Consider the following 22,793-nt stretch of genomic DNA (forward strand, 5'->3'; position numbering starts at 1 on the left):
GACAGTTGCCCTGTAGATTGTCACTACCCAAATACCACTGTTAGTGTCAAAGTATTTTGGATTTTACCTTAAAATGCCAGGAATCCTATCTTTTCTTCTCCTTGCAGAGCATCTGTGGTTATTCTGTTCCTTGGAGGTGAGGCCCTGGGAAGAACGGAGATGGGAGAGTGACCTCAGAATGGTGCTGTAGTCTGGGGGTAGAACTGGGGTGAGCTTTGTCTTTCTCAGGAGTTTGTCCCAGTCTGTACTCCTCTCTTTCCTTGTGAATCTGAGTCCCCAACCCCCTTCCTCATAGTGCTGCACCCTCCTCACTTCCAGCCTGTGCAGAGGCAGATATGAGGAACCCCTTGCCCACCTGGTATTGTGTCTTTTCTAGTGAAAATTGAAGAGTACTGGTATAGTAGCTTTGGTGCTGTGAGCCATGAGGTTCCTGAGGCTAGTGCAGCCTCTTCTAATTTGGGTTCCTTGTGTCACTGGATGTGTAATGTGGTCTTGAGCTGAATGTGCAGACAGCAGCATCTGAGGCATATCCAGAGAGCAGAGGCAGCATTTCTTTGAATTTAGCAAAACCATAATTACTGTGTTTTCTTTTCAAAATGTTTTACATAAACAATCTCAGAGAAAGTCTTTTATTGTAGAGTCATTTTGATTCTTTGTTAACTTGCACTAAAATTTTGCACAATTTAATGTCCTCACCTGAAAAACTCTACAGTGTTTTGTTGATGAACGTTTTTGCCAGTAATGTCAAATAATGAGTTAGTTAATCTTCATGGCTATTTTTATTTATTTATTTTTGTTTTGTTTATTACTTAGAATGAGCAGGGGGAGGGGCAGAGGGAGAAGTAGACTCTCCCCTCAGCATGGGGCTCAATGAGGGGTTCCATCTCAGTACCTTGAGATCTTGAACTGAGCTACCCAGACGCCCCCATGACTATCTTTAAACAAAATTTGGTCAATTTTCAGTTAGTAGCATAGTTTCCCTGAACACTACCTCTTCTGGTTGTTCTTTTCATCTGGTGTAATCTTGGGTATCTCCCATTCCACACTCATTACCTAGAGCAAGCCCTGAGCTCCAGAATTTTTTCCTGAGCCATTTTTCTCCCCTAGATGCCTCTCCACTGCCCCTTTGCTCCACTGTCTACATCTGGCCACGGCGTATTTCTGATTCCCCATATCTCAATAGGATCCTGTGTCTCAGTGTCTTGCAGGGTGCCTAGCAACATGGTAGTTTAGTGGGTGGAATGGAGGAAGCGTTGAAACCCACACCAAGTTTGTTCTACTTGGTATAAATCGAGTCTGTAGTTGACACTGTCTTTGTTACCATCATTGCACTGTCAGAGGTTAGGCATGGTTCTTGTGTTGCCACAGCTGTTTTTGCATTAATTTAGGTGACATAGACCAGAAATAGGAGTTCTTGAATTTCGTGTGTGTGTGTGTGTGTGTGTGTGTTTTTTAAGGTTTTATTTATTTGAGAAGGGAAGAGAGAGTGAGCAAGAACAGGGAGAGGGAGAAGCAGACTCACCAATGAGCAGGCACTGACATGGGGCTTGATCCCAGGACTCTGGAATCCTGACCTGAGCTGAAGGCAGACTTAACCAACTGAACCACCCAGGCACACCTTTGTTGTATTTTCCCTTATTTTTTGCCACCACCTTAGTTAGGTTTCTTAGCTATTTTCCCATTGAGTGTAAAGTATAATTATACTTTTCTGTGCATGTAATCTAAAGGATACTCAATCTTTTTTTTTTTTTTAAGGATTTTGTTTATTCATAAGAGACACAGAGGGGGGCGGGGAACAGAGACACAGGCAGAGGGAGAAGCAGGCTCCATGCATGGGGAGCCTGATGTGGGACTGGATCCGGGTCTCCAGGATCATGCCCTGGGCCGAAGGCAGCACTAAACCGTTGAGCTACTCCAGGCTGCCCACTCAATTGGTTTTATTTTTAAGCTACTGTTCAAAAAACATTCCAAAAAAAAAAAAAAAATTCCAGTTTCCACCAGCTTTTGTTCTTGAACATTTATTCCAGCAGATAGTCCATACATATTTTTTAAAATACCACTATAGGAGATTCTAAACTAGGCTTTCTCTCCTGAGGTTTTTTTTTAAGTGTATAAGAAAAACAGGAAAAAATTTTTCCAAGAAACAGTTTGAAGTAATTCTGATGATTTGTTGTAATTTACATAGTTTACACAACTCATAGGCTTGGAGAAAGTGCCAGAGAACAGCTTTGCAGAGCACTGGATTGCGGGAAGAGGAGTCTTATCAGATGTTCTCTTGACTTTACTGCTAAAAAGGGAGGTGGGTTGAAGGGAAGAGGGAAGAATTTCTTGTTTTTCCAGCTTTGCCAGCACACTGCTTACAAACAATTGTTTGAACTCTTACTTGCGTCCCTGTACTTCCAGGTATGCTTTCTGGCCTCTTAATAGTAACACAGCTAGGAGTGGAGGCATGCTTTGTGATGCCAGACATAGCTGTAGCCAACCTGGAACAGGTCCAAACCGAGCAAGATACTGAAGTCAGAAAGAACAAGTGGTACAAATACTCTCTTAGTCAGAGTCCTGAAAGTCTTCACGGGAGAGCAATGCAGGCAGATCTGACAAGCTTTGGAAGATTTGTCATAGCCTGACATTTCAGTTTTTCTAGGGGCCGAGTAGTGGGTTTCAGCCAACAAGGCTAGAGTACTTCCTCTTAAATTTACCCATAGAAGCCAGCTGTTGTACATGTACTGGTGATAAACTTGGAGCTGGAACAGTGACTGACCTGTTAACATCCTAGCCATGTGATACTCACACAATAATGAATTTCCATCTGTTGTGGGGCTTGGCTTTAGCCATTGAATCCATGAGTTGGTCTAAGCTTCAGTTTTAAGCATTCATTAATTTGTTTTTATTTTTTTATTTTTTATTTTTTTATTTATTTATGATAGCCACACACACAGAGAGAGAGAGAGAGAGAGAGAGAGGGGCAGAGACACAGGCAGAGGAAGAAGCAGGCTCCATGCAGGGAGCCTAATGTGGGACTCTATCCCGGGTCCCCAGGATCATACCCTGGGCTGAAGGCGGCGCAAAACTGTTGAGCCACCTGGGCTGCCCTGAAATGCATTTTTTAAGGCAGAAATGTTTAATCTTCTGATTAAACACTGATTTAGAGGATTTATAGTAAGGTAGACTCAGATATAGTGATTGTGGACTATAACTAAATTTTGAACTCAAGATACTAAGAAGTACTGTATGAAATGGTAGCTACCATCTGAATAACCAGACCCTTCTGTGTGGGAGGAGACAGACTACGGAGATGGAGGTGAATACCCGAGATGCCTTAATGAGGTAAAACTTTATAAAAAAAAAAAAAAAATGTAAAGCTTTCATTGGACAAGAAAATTAGCTCTTACTGAGCCTATGGTCTTGGGAGTCAGGCAGGCTTTGTACCGGGTACTTTTCTGCTCCTTAATCCTCTCAGCAGCTCAAGAGAGAACATCTTCAAGAATGCCTTAACAGAGATTCAGAGAGGTTGAGTAACTTGTGTGTGAAATTGCATAGCTAAGGTGTGGGAAGGTAGACATTTGATCATAGTTTGATCAGGTTCTGATTTTGAACTGTGGGCTAATCAGAAGACAAGCGTTTATGTAGATGTAACAATGGCATTTCCAGTAATTCTTGAACAGTGAGTTCACCAAAGCTGTGTTTTGGAAAGATGACTTTGGACTAGTACAGATAGAAATAGGGAAAGGTTGGAGGCAAGGCATAGGGTTGAAGAGGCAGGGCTGGAGCCCAGGCAGTCTAGGTTCAGACTTCAGCTGTGCTGTTTGCTGTGAGTGTGACACGGGGCAAATTTTTTAAACTACAGTGTGCCAGATTTCCTCTTTGGAAAAATGGGGGTGGTATTAATACTATTCCAGTTTTTGTGAGGATTAGATGAATTGAATGATACAAGTATTTAGAACAACAACTATATAATTCTTATCACCTAGGAAGTAGTTTGGTTGCAGGGTACTGATGGAGTAAGTTGTCAGGGATCAGCAAGAGTCCCACTCCGTGGGCGTTACAAGGGGAAAAGCCCCAGGGTTAGGCAAGAGATGCAGGCAGGCAGACTGGGAGGCTTTGAGGCTGGGATGCCCTGCTACTGCTGACCCAGGTGGGAAAGGTGGGAATTCTCTAATTGAGGAAAATAGGAGCTTGAATGCTGAACTGTAGGAAAAGGTTTGACTGAACATATTGTGGATTATTTAAAATCTCCCCAGGAATGAATAAAGTAAACAGCAACAGAAGCCACCTCATTGCTCCCAACGTAACTTCTCCTTATGTCTTCCATGGCAAGAAGCAGCCTTAATCTGGAGGAGCATCAGTCATCCCTGGGATTTACTGCTCTAGGCAATTCCTATTTAACTATCTGTCTTAAAATAGAGTGATGAATGGGATTGTGACTCTTTGTGGCAAATGCTAGAATCCACTGGAGTAGGTTTTTTAAATTGATTATAGTGGAAGGTACTTTTTAAAAAAGATTTTATTCATTTGAGAGAGAGTGAGCACGATTGAGGGGAGGGGCAGAAAAGAAGGGAGAAGCAAACTCTTCTGCTGAGCAGGGAGCCCAACCTTGGCCTCAATCCCAGGATCATGACCAGAGCCAAAGGCAGATGCTTAACTGACTGAGCCAACCAGGTGCCCTGAATGTAGTTTTTAAAAAATATCTAGGGGGGGATCCCTGGGTGGCTCGGCAGTTTAGCGCCTGCCTTTGGCCCAAGGCGTGATCCTGGAGCCCCAGGATCGAGTCCTGAGTGAGGCTCCCGGCATGGAGCCTGCTTCTCTCTCCTCCTATGTCTCTGCCTCTCTCTATATATCTATCATGAATAAATAAATCTTTAAAAAAAATAAAATAAAATAAAAAATATTTAGGGCAGCCTAGTGGCTCAGCGGTTTAGCGCCGCCTTCAGCCCAGGTCATGATCCCGGAGACCTGGGATCGGGTCCCACATCGGGCTCCCTACATGGAGCCTGCTTCTTCCTCTGCCTGTGTCTCTGCCTGTCTCTCCCTCTCTCTCTCTCTGTTTCTCATGAATAAATAAATACAATCTTAAAAAAATAAAAATATTTATTTATTTATTGGAGAGAAACAGTGCATATGCACATGTGAACAGAGGAGGGGCAGAGGGAAATGAGAGAGAATCCCAAGCTGAGCACAGAGCCTGATGAAGGGCTTGATGCCAAGACCCATGAGATCATGAGCTGAGCCAAACCGAGTTAGATGATCAACTGACTAAGCCACCCAGATGCCCCTGGAATATGATTTTTCTTTTTATTTATAGCTAATAGAATAGTATAGTCCTATAAATGAACAGTTCTAGGGGCACCTGGGTGGCTCAGCAATTGAGTGTGCCTTCAGCTCAGGGCGTGATCCTGGGGTCCCGGGATCAAGTCCCACATCGGGCTCCTGCATGAAGCCTGCTTCTCTGTCTGCCTGAGTCTCTGACTCTCTCTCTCTCTGTGTGTGTGTGTCTCATGAAGAAATGGATAAAACCTTTAAAAAAAAAAAAAAAAAAGAACAGTTCTAGTAAGAATTCCCACATCTCAGTGATAAGATCCTCAAGTACTGAAGTTTTGTGTTAGTTTTATACCCTCATTAGCCTCATTATGCTACTGTACTTGTTATGGTAGGCCCAGGAAAAGCTTCCTGGCTCAGCTAGAATGATTTCAGTTAAAGCTAATTCATATGGACAGAAGGTTGAAAACACAGGTACTTCCAGTAGAAAAGGGACCCTTAACAGTGCTGTCACCTATCAAGGGAAAGTTGTACTTGCCTCCCTGTCATTAGAAATCTTTGTCAAAGGGCAGCCGGGGTGGCTCAGTGATTTAGCGCCACCTCCAGTCTAGGGCATGATCCTGGAGACCCGGGATCGAGTCCCACGTCGGGTTGTCGGGTTCCCCGCATGGAGCCTGTTACTCCCTTTGTCTGTGTCTCTGTCTCCCTCTCTCTGTGTGTCTCTCATGAGTAAATAAATAAAATCTTTAAAAACAATTTTTTTTTTTTTTTGGTCAGGTCCTTAAAGCCTTATAGTATACTCACAAAGGGACTAGAGATCAATCCCTCTACTTGTGCTGATGGGTGTATATTACAGGCCATTTTCCATGGGAGTCTTTGGCTTCTTTGTGTCCTTGATAGTTGCTGATTGAAGAACTGTGGAATCTTTTTTTTTTTTTAATCTTTTTTTTTTTAATTTTTATTTATTTATGATAGTCACATAGAGAGAGAGGCAAAGACTTAGGCAGAGGGAGAAGCAGGCTCCATGCACTGGAAGCCTGATGTGGGATTCGATCCCGGGTCTCCAGGATCGTGCCCTGGGCCAAAGGCAGGCGCCAAACCACTGCGCCACCCAGGGATCCCTGTTTGTGGAATCTCTATTGCTGTACTTCTTTTTAAATATTTTTATTTTTTATTTATTTATTTTTTATTTATGATAGGCACACAGTGAGAGAGAGAGGCAGAGACACAGGCAGAGGGAGAAGCAGGCTCCATGCACCGGGAGCCCGACGTGGGATTCGATCCTGGGTCTCCAGGATCGCGCCCTGGGCCAAAGGCAGGCACTAAACTGCTGCGCCACCCAGGGATCCCTATTGCTGTACTTCTTAACTGCTTTGGAGGTCACACCTTTGAAACTATTGAAAACTTTCAGGAAAACACACACACACACACACACACAAAACTGTTTCCAGGAACCTGGGTGGCTCAGTGTTGAGATTTGCCTTTGGCTCAGGTCGTGATCCTGGGATCAAGTCCTGCATTGGACTTCCCACAGAGAGCCTGTGTTTCCCTCTGCCTTTGTCTCTGCCTCTCTCTCTGTCTCTCTCATGAATAAATAAAATCTTTAAAAATACATACATACATACAAAATGTTACCTGGGGGGCCGCCTTGGTCAGTTAAGTCAGTTAAGTGTCTGCCTTTGGCCCAGGTCATGATCCCAGGGTCCTGGGATTGAGCCTCACATTGGGCTCTCTGCTCAGTGGGGAATCTGCTTCTCCCTCTGCCACCACCCCTGCTTGTGCTCTCCCTCCTTCCCTCTCTCAAATAAATAAAATCTAAACAAACAAACACCTATTTCCTGGGGTGCCTGGGTGGTACAGTTAAGCATCTCACTCATGGTTTTGGCTCAGGACTCTGTGCTCACTGTGAAGTCTGCTTAAGACTCTCTCTCCCGGGATCCCTGGGTGGCGCAGCGGTTTGGCGCCTGCCTTTGGCCCAGGGCGCGATCCTGGAGACCCGGGATCGAGTCCCACATCGGGCTCCTGGTGCATGGAGCCTGCTTCTCCATCTGCCTGTGTCTCTGCCTCTCTCTCTCTGTGTGACTATCATGGAATAAATAAATCAAATCTTTAAAAAAAAAAAAAAAAGACTCTCTCTCCCTCTGCCTCCTCCCCCCTGTACACACATGCATGCATTCTCTCAAGTAAATCTTTATAAAAATATATTTCTTACCTTGCAAATGTGTATAAAGAATCCATATTAAGAGCCTCTGCTTTATTTTAGAATATGCTAGGTGTTGAGGCAATTCAGTATAAACGTAAAACAATTCCTGTCCTCTAGGAATTTTGTATTTAGTTGAAAAGAAGTGACTCAGGCGCCTGGGTGGCTTAGTCGGTTAAGGGTCTGACTTCAGCTCAGATCATGATCTCAGGGTCCTGGGATTGAGCCCTGTGTCAGCCTCTGTGCTCAGCAGGGAGTCAGCTGGCAATTCTCTCTCTCCTTCTCCCCACCCCTCCTGCTTGTGCCAATAAATAAATAAAATCATTTTTTAAAAGATTTTATTTATTTATTCATGAGACACACACACAGAAGCAGAGACACAGGCAGGGGGAGAAGCAGGCTCCATGCAGGGAGCCCGATGTGGGACTCTATCCCGGGTCTCCAGGATCACACCCCGGGCTGAAGGTGGCACTAAACCGCTGAGCCACCGGGACTGCCCAATAAAATAATTTTTAAAAATTAATACAGAAAGTTATGTTTTTTTTTAAGATTTTATTTATTCATGAGAGAGAGAGAGAGAGAGAGGCAGAGACACAGGCAGAGGGAGAAGCAGGCTCCATGCAGGGAGCTTGACATGGGACTCGATTCTGGGTCTCTAGGATCATGCCCTGGGCTGAAGGCAGGAGCTAAACCGCTGAGCCACCTGGGCTGCCCAGAAAGTTATGTTTAAATGTAATAACGTAAAGTGCCCAGGATGTAGCTGGTGTTATAGCAGATGTTCAGTAAATGAGGTGGATATTATAAATTCCTGCTGTTAACTGTTGAAGGCATCAAACATTCAGAAAAAGTAGTTGTTGGGGATTCAAGGTAGGAAGGAAGAGAAGCACTGATCTAAGTGGCTAAGATTTGGATAGGTACAGAAAAGTGGTAGTATTCACAGAGGGTTAGCATGTACATGGAATATGAGTTTCAAAGTGATCAGTATGGCAGTCTCTTTTTTTGTAATTAAAAAATATGTGATGGTTCCTGATCATTGCCCCAGGCTAGCCCCATCTTTTACCCCAAAATGATCACTGTTTATATTTTATTTTGCCTAATAATAATTTTCCTAGATATTTTTATTTTTTAATTTTTTTCTAGATACTTTTTTTTCTAGATACTTTTTAAGTGGAGATCACCATATGTGAAATTGAAATTTTTAAAAAATTAATATTTTTCCATTGCATTAAGTGGCTTTTGTTTGCAAATAACAGAAAATGCTGCTACAACTGGTCTAAACATAGGCTTACGTTACCAGAAAGATCAAAGGTAATGTAGAGATGAGATATGGTTTGTTCAGGGCTCCAGCTCAGTGTTGCCATGACTTTTTGGTAGCTGTGCCCTATTGCATGTGTTAGCTTTGTTCTGCAGCTGGTTTCCCTTGTGACCAGTCACCAGATATCCTTGATTAGAAGACGCCTTACTGACAGTAGCAGAGGAGAGAAGTATGCCTTTCCCACCTTCAGCAAAAGTCCTGCAATTTGGGTTGGTTGGTTCAAGTAACCAAAAACTAAACCCTTCCTACAGCCAGCTCTCCCTGGGGGTCAGGGGAGAGTTGATGAGTGCCACATAGCTGCTGGACTAGAGGTTGAGGAGACCACCAGGTGTCTACTCCACCCAAGCTATTATAAACTCTTAGAAGTAACATTTGTAACAGCTGCAGAGTATCTTGTTATATGAAGGAACCATAATTTTTAACCTTTCTGCTACTGCAGGACATTTTAGAATGTTTCTCCTCCCCACCCCACTATGCTCAATAATGCTTAGGTGAACATCCTTATTATATTTAGAGGTGTTTTAAAGGAAAGGTAAGACTTGATACCCGAGTAGATGTGAATATGAAAGAAAGGAAAAAGAAGTCACTATGAAAGTGTATGACCATAGACAAGAGTTGCAAGTGGATAGTAGAGAGGCTTGGGGGATGATTGGTTTTGGTTTCCACAGGTTAAGTGAGATCTGTTCCTCTGATAGTTCTAGTTATCTTTTTGGTGTTCCTGAGCAACCTTTGGGGACCCATTGGTTATTAATTGTTTCCAGTTACTTTCACTTACTCAACTTGTAAAGACATTCATTGTACTGATGGTGCTTTTTAAAATTTTACTCATTATTTTCTTTGTGCCCCACAGTCCCATTGTACTTCGACTTGAACTTTTCACCTTGATAGAGATCATACCAGATGTTCCTTTTCAAGTCAGACCAGTCTTTACTACCACAGTTGTAAAGGCAACTTCTGGCCCTAATAGCCTGTCCCTGGTGTCCCCTTCTAGTTTTACTTATATTAAAAATGCAAAATTGATTTATTCTGAGTAAAAGGTCAGCTTAATTTCCTGTACCATTTACAACAAAATAAAATTCATTAAAGGAAAATTGAGAATTTCTTTGATACAAGGTTCTATCTGGAACCTTATAAATGGTTCTAATGTAGAAGGTTTTTGGTTTTGTTTCATTCTGAGACAGCTAAAAGTAGGAATCTCGCATAAGATGAGCCCTTAGCTTCTACTCCCTTCATGGATTTTTTCCCAGTTTAAATGTAAGCATCTGGGTGAGTAGCAGATGGAGCTGCTGTAGGCCTGGTATCAGACACCTGCCAGCTTACATATTCTCAGTATAGCAATCATTTGATACTAGAACTGCCAGAGAATGTCCTAAAAATAAAGATGTCCAGGAGCAGAGGAGAGACTTACAGGATTAGTTTGATCTTACTTTTGTCTTTGTGGTCTGCCATCAGAAGTTTGGTTATTGGACTCAAAACCACCAAATAAAAAGAATTTTTATATTTTCAGACTGTCCTGCCTTCCAAAAATTGAGAGGAGTTACTCCTTTTGAAGACTGACCTAAGTAAATAAGTAATTGGTAGATGTTTTTTTTCTACGTGGACCTCAAAAAGCTACCTTTCCATGGCACCTGGAGGCTCAGTCAGACCTCTGCCTTTGGCTCAGGTCATAATCCCAGGGTGCTGGGATCTAGCCCTGCATCAGGCTCCATGCTTAGCGGGGAGCCTGCTTCTCTCTCTCCCTCTGCCTGCATTTCCCCCTATGTGTACTCTCTCCTCTCTCTCTGTCAAATAAATAAAATCTTAAAAAACAAAACAAAACAAAAAAAAACTATGTTTTCTGGCTGGTTCTTGTTTGGTTTGTTTATTTTTAAGATTTTATTTATTTATTCATGAGAGACAGAAACACAGGCAGAGGGAGAAGCAGGCTCCATGCAGGAAGCCTGATGCGGGACTCGATCCCGGGACTTCAGGATCACGCCGAGTCAAAGGCAGATGCTCAACCGCTGAGCCACCCAGGCGTCCCTCTTGTTTGGTTTAACTGGAAAGATTAGGTTGAGTAGCAGGTACTTGTATGTAACGCAGTTTACAGTAATCCTGTTATTCTGAGGTCATTGTCCATGGCATTCTTTATCTGAAATAACTATTCTCTCAGCTGTAAAAAGTGTAAAGCCTCAGTAGAAACCTAGCTAGATAATTCTGTGAAGTATTGGTTAATTCTGTGAAGTGGTTACAAACGGCATGGAGGGATCCCTGGGTGGCGCAGCGGTTTAGCGCCTGCCTTTGGCCCAGGGCGTGATCCTGGAGACCCGGGATCGAATCCCACGTCAGGCTCCCGGTGCATGGAGCCTGCTTCTCCCTCTGCCTGTGTCTCTGCCTCTCTCTCTCTCTCTCTCTATGACTCATAAATAAATAAAAAATAAAAAATAAACAAAAAAAAAACAAACGGCATGGATAATAGTCTGGGAGGTCTGTCAAGGAAAGTGTAAAACAACACATGGCGGGAAGTGTACATAATGGTTAAAAGCATGAACCCTGGAATCGATCAGACCTGAGTTCTAATCCTCCCTTTTCCATTTATAAGCTATGTCTCCTTGGGCAAGTTATCTGGCCTCTTTGAATGACATTAGATTCCTCATTTATAAAATAGGATGATAGATAGATAGATAGATAGATAGATAGATAGATAGATAGATAGATAGATAGATAGATAAGGATAATAAATACCCACCTTACGGAGTTGTCATGAAGATGAAATGGCCCAGTAGATCATGAATCTATTTCTGGTACATGATAAATGGTTAATAAAGGTAAGCTGTGTTATTTCAGTTCCTCATTAAAGGAGGGATTAACTCGTTCCTCAAACAGGTGTTTCATGTCTCCCGTATCTCGGTGTGTGATGAAACCAAAGACTGGACTCAGCAGGATATAGGAGGAACATATGCTCTGTGGCTGTGTAGTTACATTTCACTAGCGGAGATGTGTACAGGGTACAGACCTAGAGAGGAGAGTTAAGATGATAGATGGCCCAGATGATGGGCCATCCAGCTACATTTGAAGAGTGAGATTCAACTGGGTGAATGAATATGGAGGTAAGGGCGTTACAGCAGAGACATGAAAACACACGGAAGGTTGAGGAACTGCAGGGAATTCTGCCTTAGTCCCAGTCAGTGCAGAGTCTTTGTGGGGAAATGGCAAAGATCGTTGGAGAAGTAGCCAGAAATCGTATAATTCAGGAGTTCATATTGAACTTGATTCTTTTTAAGAATAGGAAGTAATTGGAGGATGTTAAGCATGGAAGTAACTCAGAGTTGCATTTTAAGAAAGAAATTGTTAGGGCACCTTGGTTAAGTGTCCAACTCTTGGTTTCAGCTCAGGTCATGATCTCAGGGTTGTGAATAAAACCTGGAGGAACGTCAGACCTCTGAAGAGGAGTTGGCATGGTGCTGTGGAAGCACACCTGCTGCCTGAAATCTAAAGAGGCCATTGTAACACTGTACCAGCAATATCCTAGGTTGATTTTTTTGATACGCGGTCATGATGTTGACTTTCTGGCACACACACCCAAGTCAGTTGTATCTTTGTGTTCTTTAGCGGATTTGCCCTTTGGACGAGCTTAACAAAAACTCAAGGCTGTGATTTCTTAAGAATGAGATTCCGTCTAAAGCATTCTGCAAATACAGCATTCTTTGCATTCTTTGTCCTTTTGGATTCCTGAGATAAATGATCAAACAGAGTATCCCTGTTTTCTACCTAATCCACATAGTTTTCCCAAGTGGAAAAGATGTTCCACAGAGAAAGCCTAGAAGCAGAAGGTGCTAGCCACTCTAAGTGAAAACAATAGTAGTCTACCCCTCTGGGGCTGATTTTAGAGGTGGAGAGGTGGAAGACCTGGCAGTTACTTATTAGCAGATGGGTATTGGGACATAGGTTGACCAAAGAAGACAATTTAGGTGTTCAAAATCTTTAAGAGAGTGTGTCTTGATTCTTGATGTTAGAAACCAGGAGATCTATGTGATGGAAAAGAATCTTTCCCCCTCAAAAAGATAGGACACACATACTTTGTGAACAGACATGGATTATGAAGTGTGGTGTCCAGAATAAACCCTCAGCTGGGCACCTTTATTTTCATTTGTTTCTTCCTTCAATTTCCTAACTGGAACAAACAGTTCTAAATGTGTTTCTCTGTCTTCTAAGACTCATTATTCTTCCTTCCTGTACTCCTAAGATGAGAAAGCCTTTAGCGTTCAAGTGTAGTACTTTATTTAGCTGTCTGTATCTGTCACATTAGTAATTGGGTGATCTTGGCTGGAGGTGGGGGACCGTTCTGCCCTTTTAAAGATTGGCCCACACACCATTGTGCTTAGGTACCCACACAGGAGCAGAGGCAGGCTGGCTGGATTTTTGAATGCAAAAGCATGATACTGGGGGTGGGAGTATGTATCGTTTTAGAATTTTTACAGGAGACAAAGCCCATGCACCTAATGGGGCCAAAGGATAAACTTTACAACAGATAGAACTTTTAGTTCTTACTCTACATCCAACAATTTAAAATACTAAGAACAGAGACACAGTAAAAAGTATTCAGGGGGGATCCCTGGGTGGCTCAGTGGTTTAGCGCCTGCCTTTGGCCCAGGGCGCGGTCCTGGAGTCCCAGGATTGAGTTCCGCATCAGGCTCCTGGCATGGAGCCTGCTTCTCCCTCCTCCTGTGTGTGTCTCTGCCTCTCTCTCTCTCTCTATGTCTATCATAAATAATAAATAAATAAATATTTTTTAAAAAGCATTCAGTACCTGTATGTATTGCTTATTGGTTTTTAAAAAAATCAACACATTTAAAAATGTGTGTTGGCACCCAGATTATTAATACTTGCTGACATATATGTTTCGAGTAATTTATGGAGGAAATGAACTGGATTTTGCGTTCTCAAGAGGAATTCTTTCTCCCCTGTGGGGGTGAAATTTGGTGGTTGGAGGGTGAAAAAAAAACCCATACTCTTTTTATGCAGACAGTGCATAAATATACAGTATATCTGTGGTATCAAAATTTCAGTGGGGGAGGTGTTTGTTTGTTTATAAAGGCTAAGAAACACTGGGCTACCTGACCTCATTTGAGTGCCTGTCATGCTCTGAGTCTGTGTCTGTCTCAGGGTATTAGTGTACTTTTTTTTTTTTAAAAGATTTTATTTATTAGAGCATGCAGGGGGAGGGGCAAAGAGAGAAGGAGAGAGCCCTCAAGCAGACTCTGTGCTGAGCTTGATGGAGGCTCAATTCCAGGACCTTGAAATCACTACCTGAGCTGAAATCAAATCAGGTTTAACCACCTGAGCCACCCAAGTGCCCCCAGTGCACCTTCTTTATTTTTCTCATTTCTAAAACTGGTCCAAGGGTGATAAAGTCTCAATGATCTGAAGTGTTTCCAGAATGCTTATGGGTACTTTTTAGGATTTATGTGATTCTAACACTGTATATGTAATGATTCAAAAAATATATAGTTCCCCTACATCAGGGAACTTTGAGGTTGGCTTAAACATGAGAAAATAAGCTGAAAAAAATACCAGGGGTGGGAAGACATGAATCCTAAAATATTTACAACATTATAACTTACAGTATTAATGATCTGTAGGAGTGGAATTGGCCCAGTTAGCAACAGACATTTAATGAGCATAATATATTTTGCTCTGAAGTCATGTTGTTTCAGGGATGTTAGAAACTGCTAGGGAGGGCAGCCCCGGTGGCTCAGCGGTTTAGTGCTGCCTGTAGCCCAGGGCCTGATCCTGGAGACCCGGGCTCCCTGCATGGAGCCTGCTTGTGTCTCTGCCTCTCTCTCTCTCTCTCTCTCTCTCTCTCTCTCTGTCTCTCATGAATAAATAAAATCTTAAAAGAAAAAAAAATCTTTAATAAAAAAAAAAAAAACTACTAGGGACGAGGGACACCTTGTTTCTGCCTTCAGCTCAGGGTGTGATCCCAGGGTCCTGGGATCGAGTCCTGAATCAGGCTCCCCACAGGCAGCCTGCTTCTCCCTCTGCTGTGTCTCTGCCTCTCTCTGTGTGTCTCTCATGAATAAATAAAATCTTTTTTTTTTTTAAGTCTACCTTTTTTTTTTTTTTAATTTTTATTTATTTATGATAGAGAGAGAGAGGCAGAGACATAGGCAGAGGGAGAAGCAGGCTCCATGCACCGGGAGCCCGATGTGGGATTCGATCCCGGGTCTCCAGGACCGCGCCCTGGGCCAAAGGCAGGCGCCAAACCGCTGTGCCACCCAGGGATCCCGAATAAATAAAATCTTAAAAAAAAAAAAAAACTTACTAAATTGGGAATTTTTTTGGTCTTGTTTTGATGGGGAGTTTATTGTGTGGTGTGCCTGCCATGCCCTCCTGTCAACCATGATACTGAGAGTGCTCCTCACATTGTTGGGAGTGTTAACCTCACATACCTTTATTCAAGATGCCTGGTATTTTGCAAGTAGTAGATCAATGAAGTTAGTGTGATGATATTTTCTGATTAATTAAGCAATTGGTAAGGAAACAATATAATTTATAATGACATTTTAAAAGAGCCAAGTATTTGGGCCCATTTTTCTTAGGATTTCCCTATCCGTTCCCATAGCGTAATAGACCATCTTGACCTATTTTTCTGTCCTCACACTGTCTGAAAGAAAAACACTTATTTGTATCTTTGCCACTCTATAGTTTTGGGTTCCCCCCCCCTTTTCCAGGAGGCAGATTAGCAAGATGTCTTTTAGAACAAGAGAGACTGTGGTTTCATTTTATGTTAGCTGTGTTTGTGATTGAGGTGTTTAATGAACCTCTTTGGAGCTCAAAATAAAAATACCCTCTCTGGAAAGGGTGGTTTTTAATATACACATAAAGGTTATATAACAGACACACAATACACTGTAAAAAAAAATTTTTTTTTTAATAAATGGCTACAATTAGTATTTTAGAGCTCCAGCCCAGAACACTATGAGGGATTCGTGTGAGACCCAGACAAACCAAGAGACTGGAGCAAGGTTAGAGGGAGGGACAGCATGGATGCCACTAACTCTGTTCTTTTCACTCTGGTATACCTTTTTTTAGTGTCACATCATTCCTTACGGTGCAGACACACATGGTAATGGTGGTGGTTGTGTGTGAGCCGATGCTGAGTGAGACCTACATTGCATTGGCAACGATTACACTTGTGTGGATTCCTAAGGATAGTTCTGAGGAAGCCTTCTAAAATAGGATAATTACTTTGTCCGTATTTGTGACTTCATTTACTAGGCTTTATAATAGGAAAATGGGTTGGAAAATCTCCTAAAAGCCCATCTGGTCCTTTGATTTTTATGTGTAAAGGGCTTACAATTACCAGGAATTATTCCAAATACATATAAAACCAGTCCCTGTTGTCCAGAATTATCTTTTAAGATGTGGGTGGGTGGGTGGGGAAGTGAAAGAGGGAGGGTGGAAGGTGGGTGGAAGGGAGGGAGGGAGGGAGAGACTTACCCTAAATGGCTGCAATCTGTTGAAACCATATTTTTGAGACTTAAGCTATTGAAGCATTTGCTTATTATGAGTAAAAAGAAAACTAGCCATAAAAAATCATTATGTAATAATCACATTTCCTCATTTACACTTGAGAGATAGTTTATCATTTTTTTTAAGGAAGAAAGAACTAGAATATTTCCATAGCACACTGTCTTTGTAAGACAAATCAAACTGTCAAACCCTTACTGAATGCCCTTGAGGATACCAAGATTAATAGAGGTTCCTGCCTGCAAGTAGCTCAATCTCCTAGAGAAGACATATTATTAAAATCTATTGATGGTACAACTGAGATAATCCAAAGGTCAGTGGTAGCAAAGAGGAAGTGATTCTTGAGTCTTGAGTTTGCCATTTTAAGGAAAGGAAGCAGCATATACCAAGTCTAAAAATCCTAAAACATCTTGGCAGTTGGGAAGCCACTTCCAGTAGTTTTAGTATTGTTGGAACTTGGAGCTCAAGGCAGGAAGTAACAGCCACGAAGGCTGGCAAATCAGGGGGTGTCTGATGCAGAGGAGCTGTGCCACTGCACACCAATCTCGGAATCTCGGAGCCTAAATGATTAGTACTGTTTGCTGTGTTAGTTTCAGGTGAGATTTCTGGAACTAATCTTCTCCAGCCTGTCACTGGAGTTAGTTATTAGATTCACTGCCCACACAAATAAGTATAAAACGGGAAAAAAATAGCTTTTATGAGTAATCAATATTTAAACTAAAAATTTGGTCATAAAGGGATCCCACCTGGGTGGCTCAGTCAATTAAGCTTTTGCCTTCAGCTCAGGTCATAATCCTAGAGTCCTGGATAGAGCCTGGAGTCATGCTTCCTGCCCAGCAGGGAGCCTACTTCTTCCTCTGCCCCTTCCCACCACTCATGTTTGCTCGCTCACTCTCAAATAAATAAAAAAATTTTTTTTAAGATTTTTTAAAATTTTTTTAAATTTTTATTTATTTATGATATAGAGAGAGAGAGAGGCAGAGACACAGGCAGAGGGAGAAGCAGGCTCCATGCACTGGGAGCCCGACGTGGGACTCGATCCCGGGTCTCCAGGATCGCGCCCTGGGCCAAAGGCAGGCGCCAAACCGCTGCGCCACCGGGGCTGCCCAATAAATAAAATTTAAAAAATAAATAAATAAAAATTTGCGTATAAGACTTGTTAAGATGAATGATTCCAAATTGTATTTTACCTACATTGTTATGAAAGAAGTCCTTACATTTAACATTTTTATTAGAATGTTATTTATTTACATTTGAAAACTTGCATAATCTAATATTGAGGGCAGGAGAGGGAACAGGAGATAACAATTAGGAATATAGACAACTAGGGATCCCTGGGTGGCTTAGCGGTTTGGCCCCTGCCTTCGGCCCAGGGTGTGATCCTGAAGTCCCAGGATCGAGTCCCTGTATTGGGCTCTCAGCATAGAGCCTACTTCTCCCTCTCTCTCCCTCCCTCTCTCTCTCTCCCCCTCCCTCCCCCTCCCCCACCCCCACGCCCATGTTTCTCATGAATAAATAAATAAAATCTTAAAAAAAGATATAGACAACTATTCTAAGGAGTTATGATGTAAAGGGAAGGAAAGATAAGCAGTAGAATCAAAAGAACTGTTTCTACCCCAATCCCAAAGATGGAAGAAATAACAGCATTTTTAGTTACTGATAGCAAATATCCAGTAGAGACCGAAAAAAATCGGTGGTGTAGAAGAAAGGAAGGAATATTACTGGATGAATGTCCTGGAATGAGCAAGAAGAGAAGTAGCGCAGTAGTAGATTTTTACATGGGCAAGAGTAATAGAGAGTTAGGATATGGATACAAGCAGGTTTTTTTGTTTTTTTTTTTAAGGTTTTATTTATTTATTCATGGGAGGGGGCCGCGCAGAGCACTGGCAGAGGGAGAAGCAGGCTCTGTGCCGGGAGCCCGATGTGGGATCCCGGGACTCCAGGATCATGCCCTGGGCCAAAGGCAGGCGCCCAACCGCTGGGCCACCCAGGGATCCCCGGATACAAGTAGTTCTGTGGATGTGGAGGAGCTTTTTAAGATGTCTTCTCTTGCTTCTGTTTTGTCAGTGAGGTAGGAAGTAAGCTCATCTGGTGGGAAGGATGGTGGAGGGGCTGTTGAGACTTAAGGAGATAGGAAGAGTGTGAGCGTCGGCTGGGAGAGTGAATATAGTGAGAACCAGCCCACTTGTGGGCTTTTATTAGGACTGATAACTGACAGACATTTAAAGTTTCAGAAAGAGAACTGTGTAAATTGAAGGAAAGATAATCACATTTTTAAAAAAGGAACGTCTTATAGCTGATGAATGTGAAATTCCAGGTTGGAAGGGCCTACCCACCAAATACGCAGCCTAATGAGTAAAAACAGATCCAAGCTCAGATGCATTATTGTGAAGTTTCAAAATGGCAAAAAAAAAAAAAAAAAAAAAAAAGTTCTAAAAGCATCTAGAGAAAAAGAAAGAAACAAGTCTCTGTAAAGAACTGATAATCAGACTGCCAATTTTGCATAAACAACTCCAAATACCAGAAAACAATGTCATTCACATTCTGAGAAAACAATGTCAGAAAATTCTTCAGTCTAGAATTTTATGGAGTTCTGTACCTCATCGGACTAGCATTCAGGTATAAGCATAGAATCAAGGCATTTTCAGACCTGCCAGGACTCAAAACATTTGCTTTCCAAGCACTCTTTCTTGTGAGAGTACTTTAAGGGTGCATTCCAGTAAAAACCAAGAATGAGGAAGGCTTGAAATCTAGGAATCAGGACATCCAGTTGAAAAAGGTATTTAGAGGAAACCCCCAAAATGATAAACCTATTGAAGCGGGGAGTAGGTAATCCAGATATTTTACATCGTCCTTGAAAACTTGTAATAGCTTAAAAGTGAGATGAAGCCAGGAAAAAAAAAATGTTTTAAGGCCATTTGAACTCTAGGAAAGCAGAAGGCCATCCAATAAAGGAACTGTAAATTTTTTTAAAACTAGCTTAACTTTTTCTCCCAGAGGTACACACTGTGACCTTGGCCATGAAAATTTAACTGTAGAAAACACATTGTCCTTTCAGATTTGTTACCTTAGTTATTACAGGTCTATTGTGCTCAGCCATTTGTGACATTAAAACCCTTTTGTTAGGGCATCCCGGGTGGCTCAGCGGTTTAGTGCCACCTTCAGCCCAGGGCCTGATTCTGGAGACCCGGGATTGAGTCCCACGTCGAGCTTCCTGCATGGAGCCTGTTTCTCCCTCTGCCTGTGTCTCTGCCTCTCTCTCTCTCTGTGTACCTCTCATGAATACATAAATAAATGAAATCTTTAAAAAAAAAAAAAAAACCCTTTTATTGAATGGAGGGGGATTATAAAGGCCTAACAAGAGCATCCTGTAGCTGCAAACAGTAAGCATATCTTAGTTGATCCCAATAATGTCAGATCATTTTGGGGAAACTACTTCTCACTGCAGGCAAGGGAGGGAATCCCATATGCCAGCTTCCCTCTTGAATTTCCAGAGAGCACAGCTTAGTTCTGTACACAGTTGATTCTGTGGCTACCCCAGAATTAGGGGGAGGGGTTGGCACCCAAGTTTCCCATTTTTAAATGCCACATGCAGCCAGGAAGTTGTTCTTGTAGTCTGGAATTGAGGGTCTGACAAACCTATCGTTGACATTAATATATCCTGTTATTTAGTCCTCTGAGTCCCTCTGTGCTCTCTGCAGGTTGTGACATTTCCGTGGGACGAAAGTGCTGATTTTCCCCATGGAGCAGTGTGTAGGTGCTTAGAGAGAGAAAATGAACAGGCGAGCAAGGCTGGGCCTGTCATCCCCGACGGTCCCAAGCAGCCCCACCCCCACCCATCCCGTGAACCTGCTGTTTCTGGCTGTGCAGCTGCCTGAGGAGGCCCCAGAGCTGGGTGATCACAGAGAGGGGGCCTACTCTCCACTGGTACAAGGAGGGGTAGTCAGCCTAGCCTGCCTGTTAGCGGCGGCTGTGTCCCCTGTGGTTCTAGTGGTGCTGAGGAAAAGTTGTCCTATCCTGGGCTCTTGTGTCCATTTTCCTCATGTCACTTTTGGAAATAGGAAAAGGTTAGTAAGTGAATAAGCATGTGTCAGAGTATACTAGTTAAAATTTAATATTTTCATGGATTGTAAAGTTTGTCTGCATGTGATATCTGTTTGAATTGGTTGTCAGGAAAAGTAATGTCAGTTTTGTCTAGCAATTTTTAATGGTATAGCAATTAAGATATCACCTGTGTTCTCAAAGAGCTGAGGGATTATCCCTTTTCCCTTTTATAGATTTCCTTTTTTAAAAAATGTATTTATGGTGGAAAATACTTCAGCTTTATCCAGCTTTTATATTTTGTCACCATGAGAAGCCCATGGAATGGCACAAAGTTTTTTGTCTCACCCTATACTAGACTGTGTTCTCTGTTCCTGCAGACCGGGGATTTTGCAGGGTAGAGGAATAAGTTTAAATTCTTAAAATAATGTGTATGGGTTTTTAGTGTTTATTTTAGAGCTTTTCAAAACTGTCAAAATCCCCCTACCCTAGTCTAAATTTCCATCTCCTCCTACCTGACTTGCTGCAGTTACTTCTTAACCAACTGGTCTTCCTGATTCCACTTTTGTCCCCACAAAAGCCAGTCATCATCTCAAAGCACATTTAGTGCATATTCTCCCAGAATCCTCATTCTACTCTCCAAAGGCCTCCCAGTTCTCTCTCCTTGACTTCCAGCGCCTCCCCTTTGGACATCTTCCCTGGGATTCAGGGTCTGAATGCTAGGCTCTGCTAAACCCCCTTGTCACCAGAAACCTCTGCTCATGCTCTCCCCTCTACTTAGACTCTCTTTCATTACTTTTATTCGTGTCTTCATACTTGGGTTTTCGGTTGAGGCGTTACCACCCAGGTGAGCTTTCCTTGACATTCATCTCTGCTCAGGGTTAGATTAGATCTCCCTAAGATGTGCTCTCCTACAAAGTGCCCTGAACTTTTCATCATATAATTTATCCTATCTGAAGTTATAATTCACTTGCTTCCCCCACTGTCAGCTCCTTGCAAGTAAGGATCAGTTCTTTATTATATGCCTGGCCAGTGTCTGACTCAAAATGGATACTCACTGCATTCCTGTCTGCTCCCTGAACCTTGGTATACAGTCTTTGATTATTTTATTAGGCTAGAGCTCTAAGAATGGTATTACTGGGTTATTAGGTATGAAAATTGAGATCTTGAATACATATGGCCAAATTCCTTTTCATAAAACCATGTACCTTTTTCTGTTCCCACCAGTACCATCCCACCACCATCACAGAGTATTAACTTGTTTTCATCTTTGCCAATATGATCATCCAAAAGGAAGGGAGACAACGGGCAGTCTGTCAAATATCTGAGTGATAGAAACAGAAGACTTGGAATAGGCCACTTGATCTGGTTGTTCCAGGCATGCCTACATGAAATTGCTGGCTTTAGGACTGTTCCGCCTCCTGGCGTCACTTCAGCCAAGTGGAAGAGGCCACAGAGAGAGTAGCTCCTCTTACTTGGTTAGGCAGTAGTTCCCCTGCAGTGGAGTAGCATTGCCAGAGTGATTCCCTGTAAGAGGTAACTCTGCTTGATGAAGCCATATCCAGCTGTCCAGTATCTATAATTACCATTTGTCATTTAAACACATGACACTTTGTCCCAAGCAGGACATCTTGAAGCCTGGCAGAGGGTCGTAGGCAAAGTGTGATGAAACAGCAATGGCTCCTTCTCTTATTGAACCCTAGTTAAAATATAAAGGGGAAGGGGGCCCTGGAATGGAGCCCTGAGTCAGGTTCCCTGCTCAGTGGAGAGTCTGGGAGTCTGCTTCTCCCTCTATACCCCCCGCCCCCGGCTCATGTTCTCTCTCATGCTCACGCTCTTTCTCAAATAAATAAAACCTTTAAAAAAAAAAAAAATAAAAGAAGATTTGTTTGCTTACCATATCCTGTAACATACTGAGTTGCTCTACCTTTAGGTTCTTGCTCTATTCCTGGACTCTTTGAAGTTGCCCTTTTTATAGTTCCCAGACAGGAACTGAATTTTCTACATCAGCCATGCAGCTGATTTGGAAACCAGTAGCTGTGGGTTCCATATTCAGCTCAACAATCAGCAATTTCGCTTGTCCCACGTTTTACTTATTCCCTCATGATTTATGTAGACAGCTCCCTTAGCTCATAAATGCTTCTGAGGGCAGGACCGTGTCTTTTTTTTTTTTTTTTTTTTTAAATTCACAGTGTAGCTTCCTAACATCACATTTTCCATGTAATCGATATGTAAACACTAAAGTGCAATGCAAAGAGGATAACAACTATGAATTATTATGACTGTCTAGTAATGACCAGACGACAGGCTCTAGATTTTTCATACCTTCACTCCCTTTTTCAGCTTCCTGGAACTATTTGAATAATAAACAGGACAGAATCATTTGTCTCCTTAAAAATAGTGGGCCTCATAAAGCAAGGCCCTTTTATGATTTTCTTCTCCCAAATAGTTGGTAAAATTCGGGTATTT

At 42.3% G+C, this 22,793-nt stretch overlaps 1 protein-coding gene and 1 long non-coding RNA gene across 2 annotated transcripts in view; one reads left to right on the forward strand and one right to left on the reverse strand.

Annotated features, from left to right (window-relative positions):
* GRB2 (growth factor receptor bound protein 2) overlaps positions 1-22,793 on the forward strand; it is a 73,898-nt gene that overhangs the window by 26,382 nt on the left and 24,723 nt on the right. The gene's annotated exons all lie outside the window — the stretch shown is intronic.
* The window catches only part of LOC118355658 (uncharacterized), a 47,632-nt gene that overhangs the window by 6,428 nt on the left and 18,411 nt on the right, over positions 1-22,793 (reverse strand). The window contains exon 3 of the long non-coding RNA XR_004818561.2: positions 68-144. This is a non-coding gene — a long non-coding RNA (uncharacterized LOC118355658). The remainder of the gene's footprint in view (positions 1-67; positions 145-22,793) is intronic.

This window comes from Canis lupus, chromosome 9, assembly GCF_003254725.2.
Source record: "Canis lupus dingo isolate Sandy chromosome 9, ASM325472v2, whole genome shotgun sequence".
NCBI classification, from domain to species: domain Eukaryota; kingdom Metazoa; phylum Chordata; class Mammalia; order Carnivora; family Canidae; genus Canis; species Canis lupus.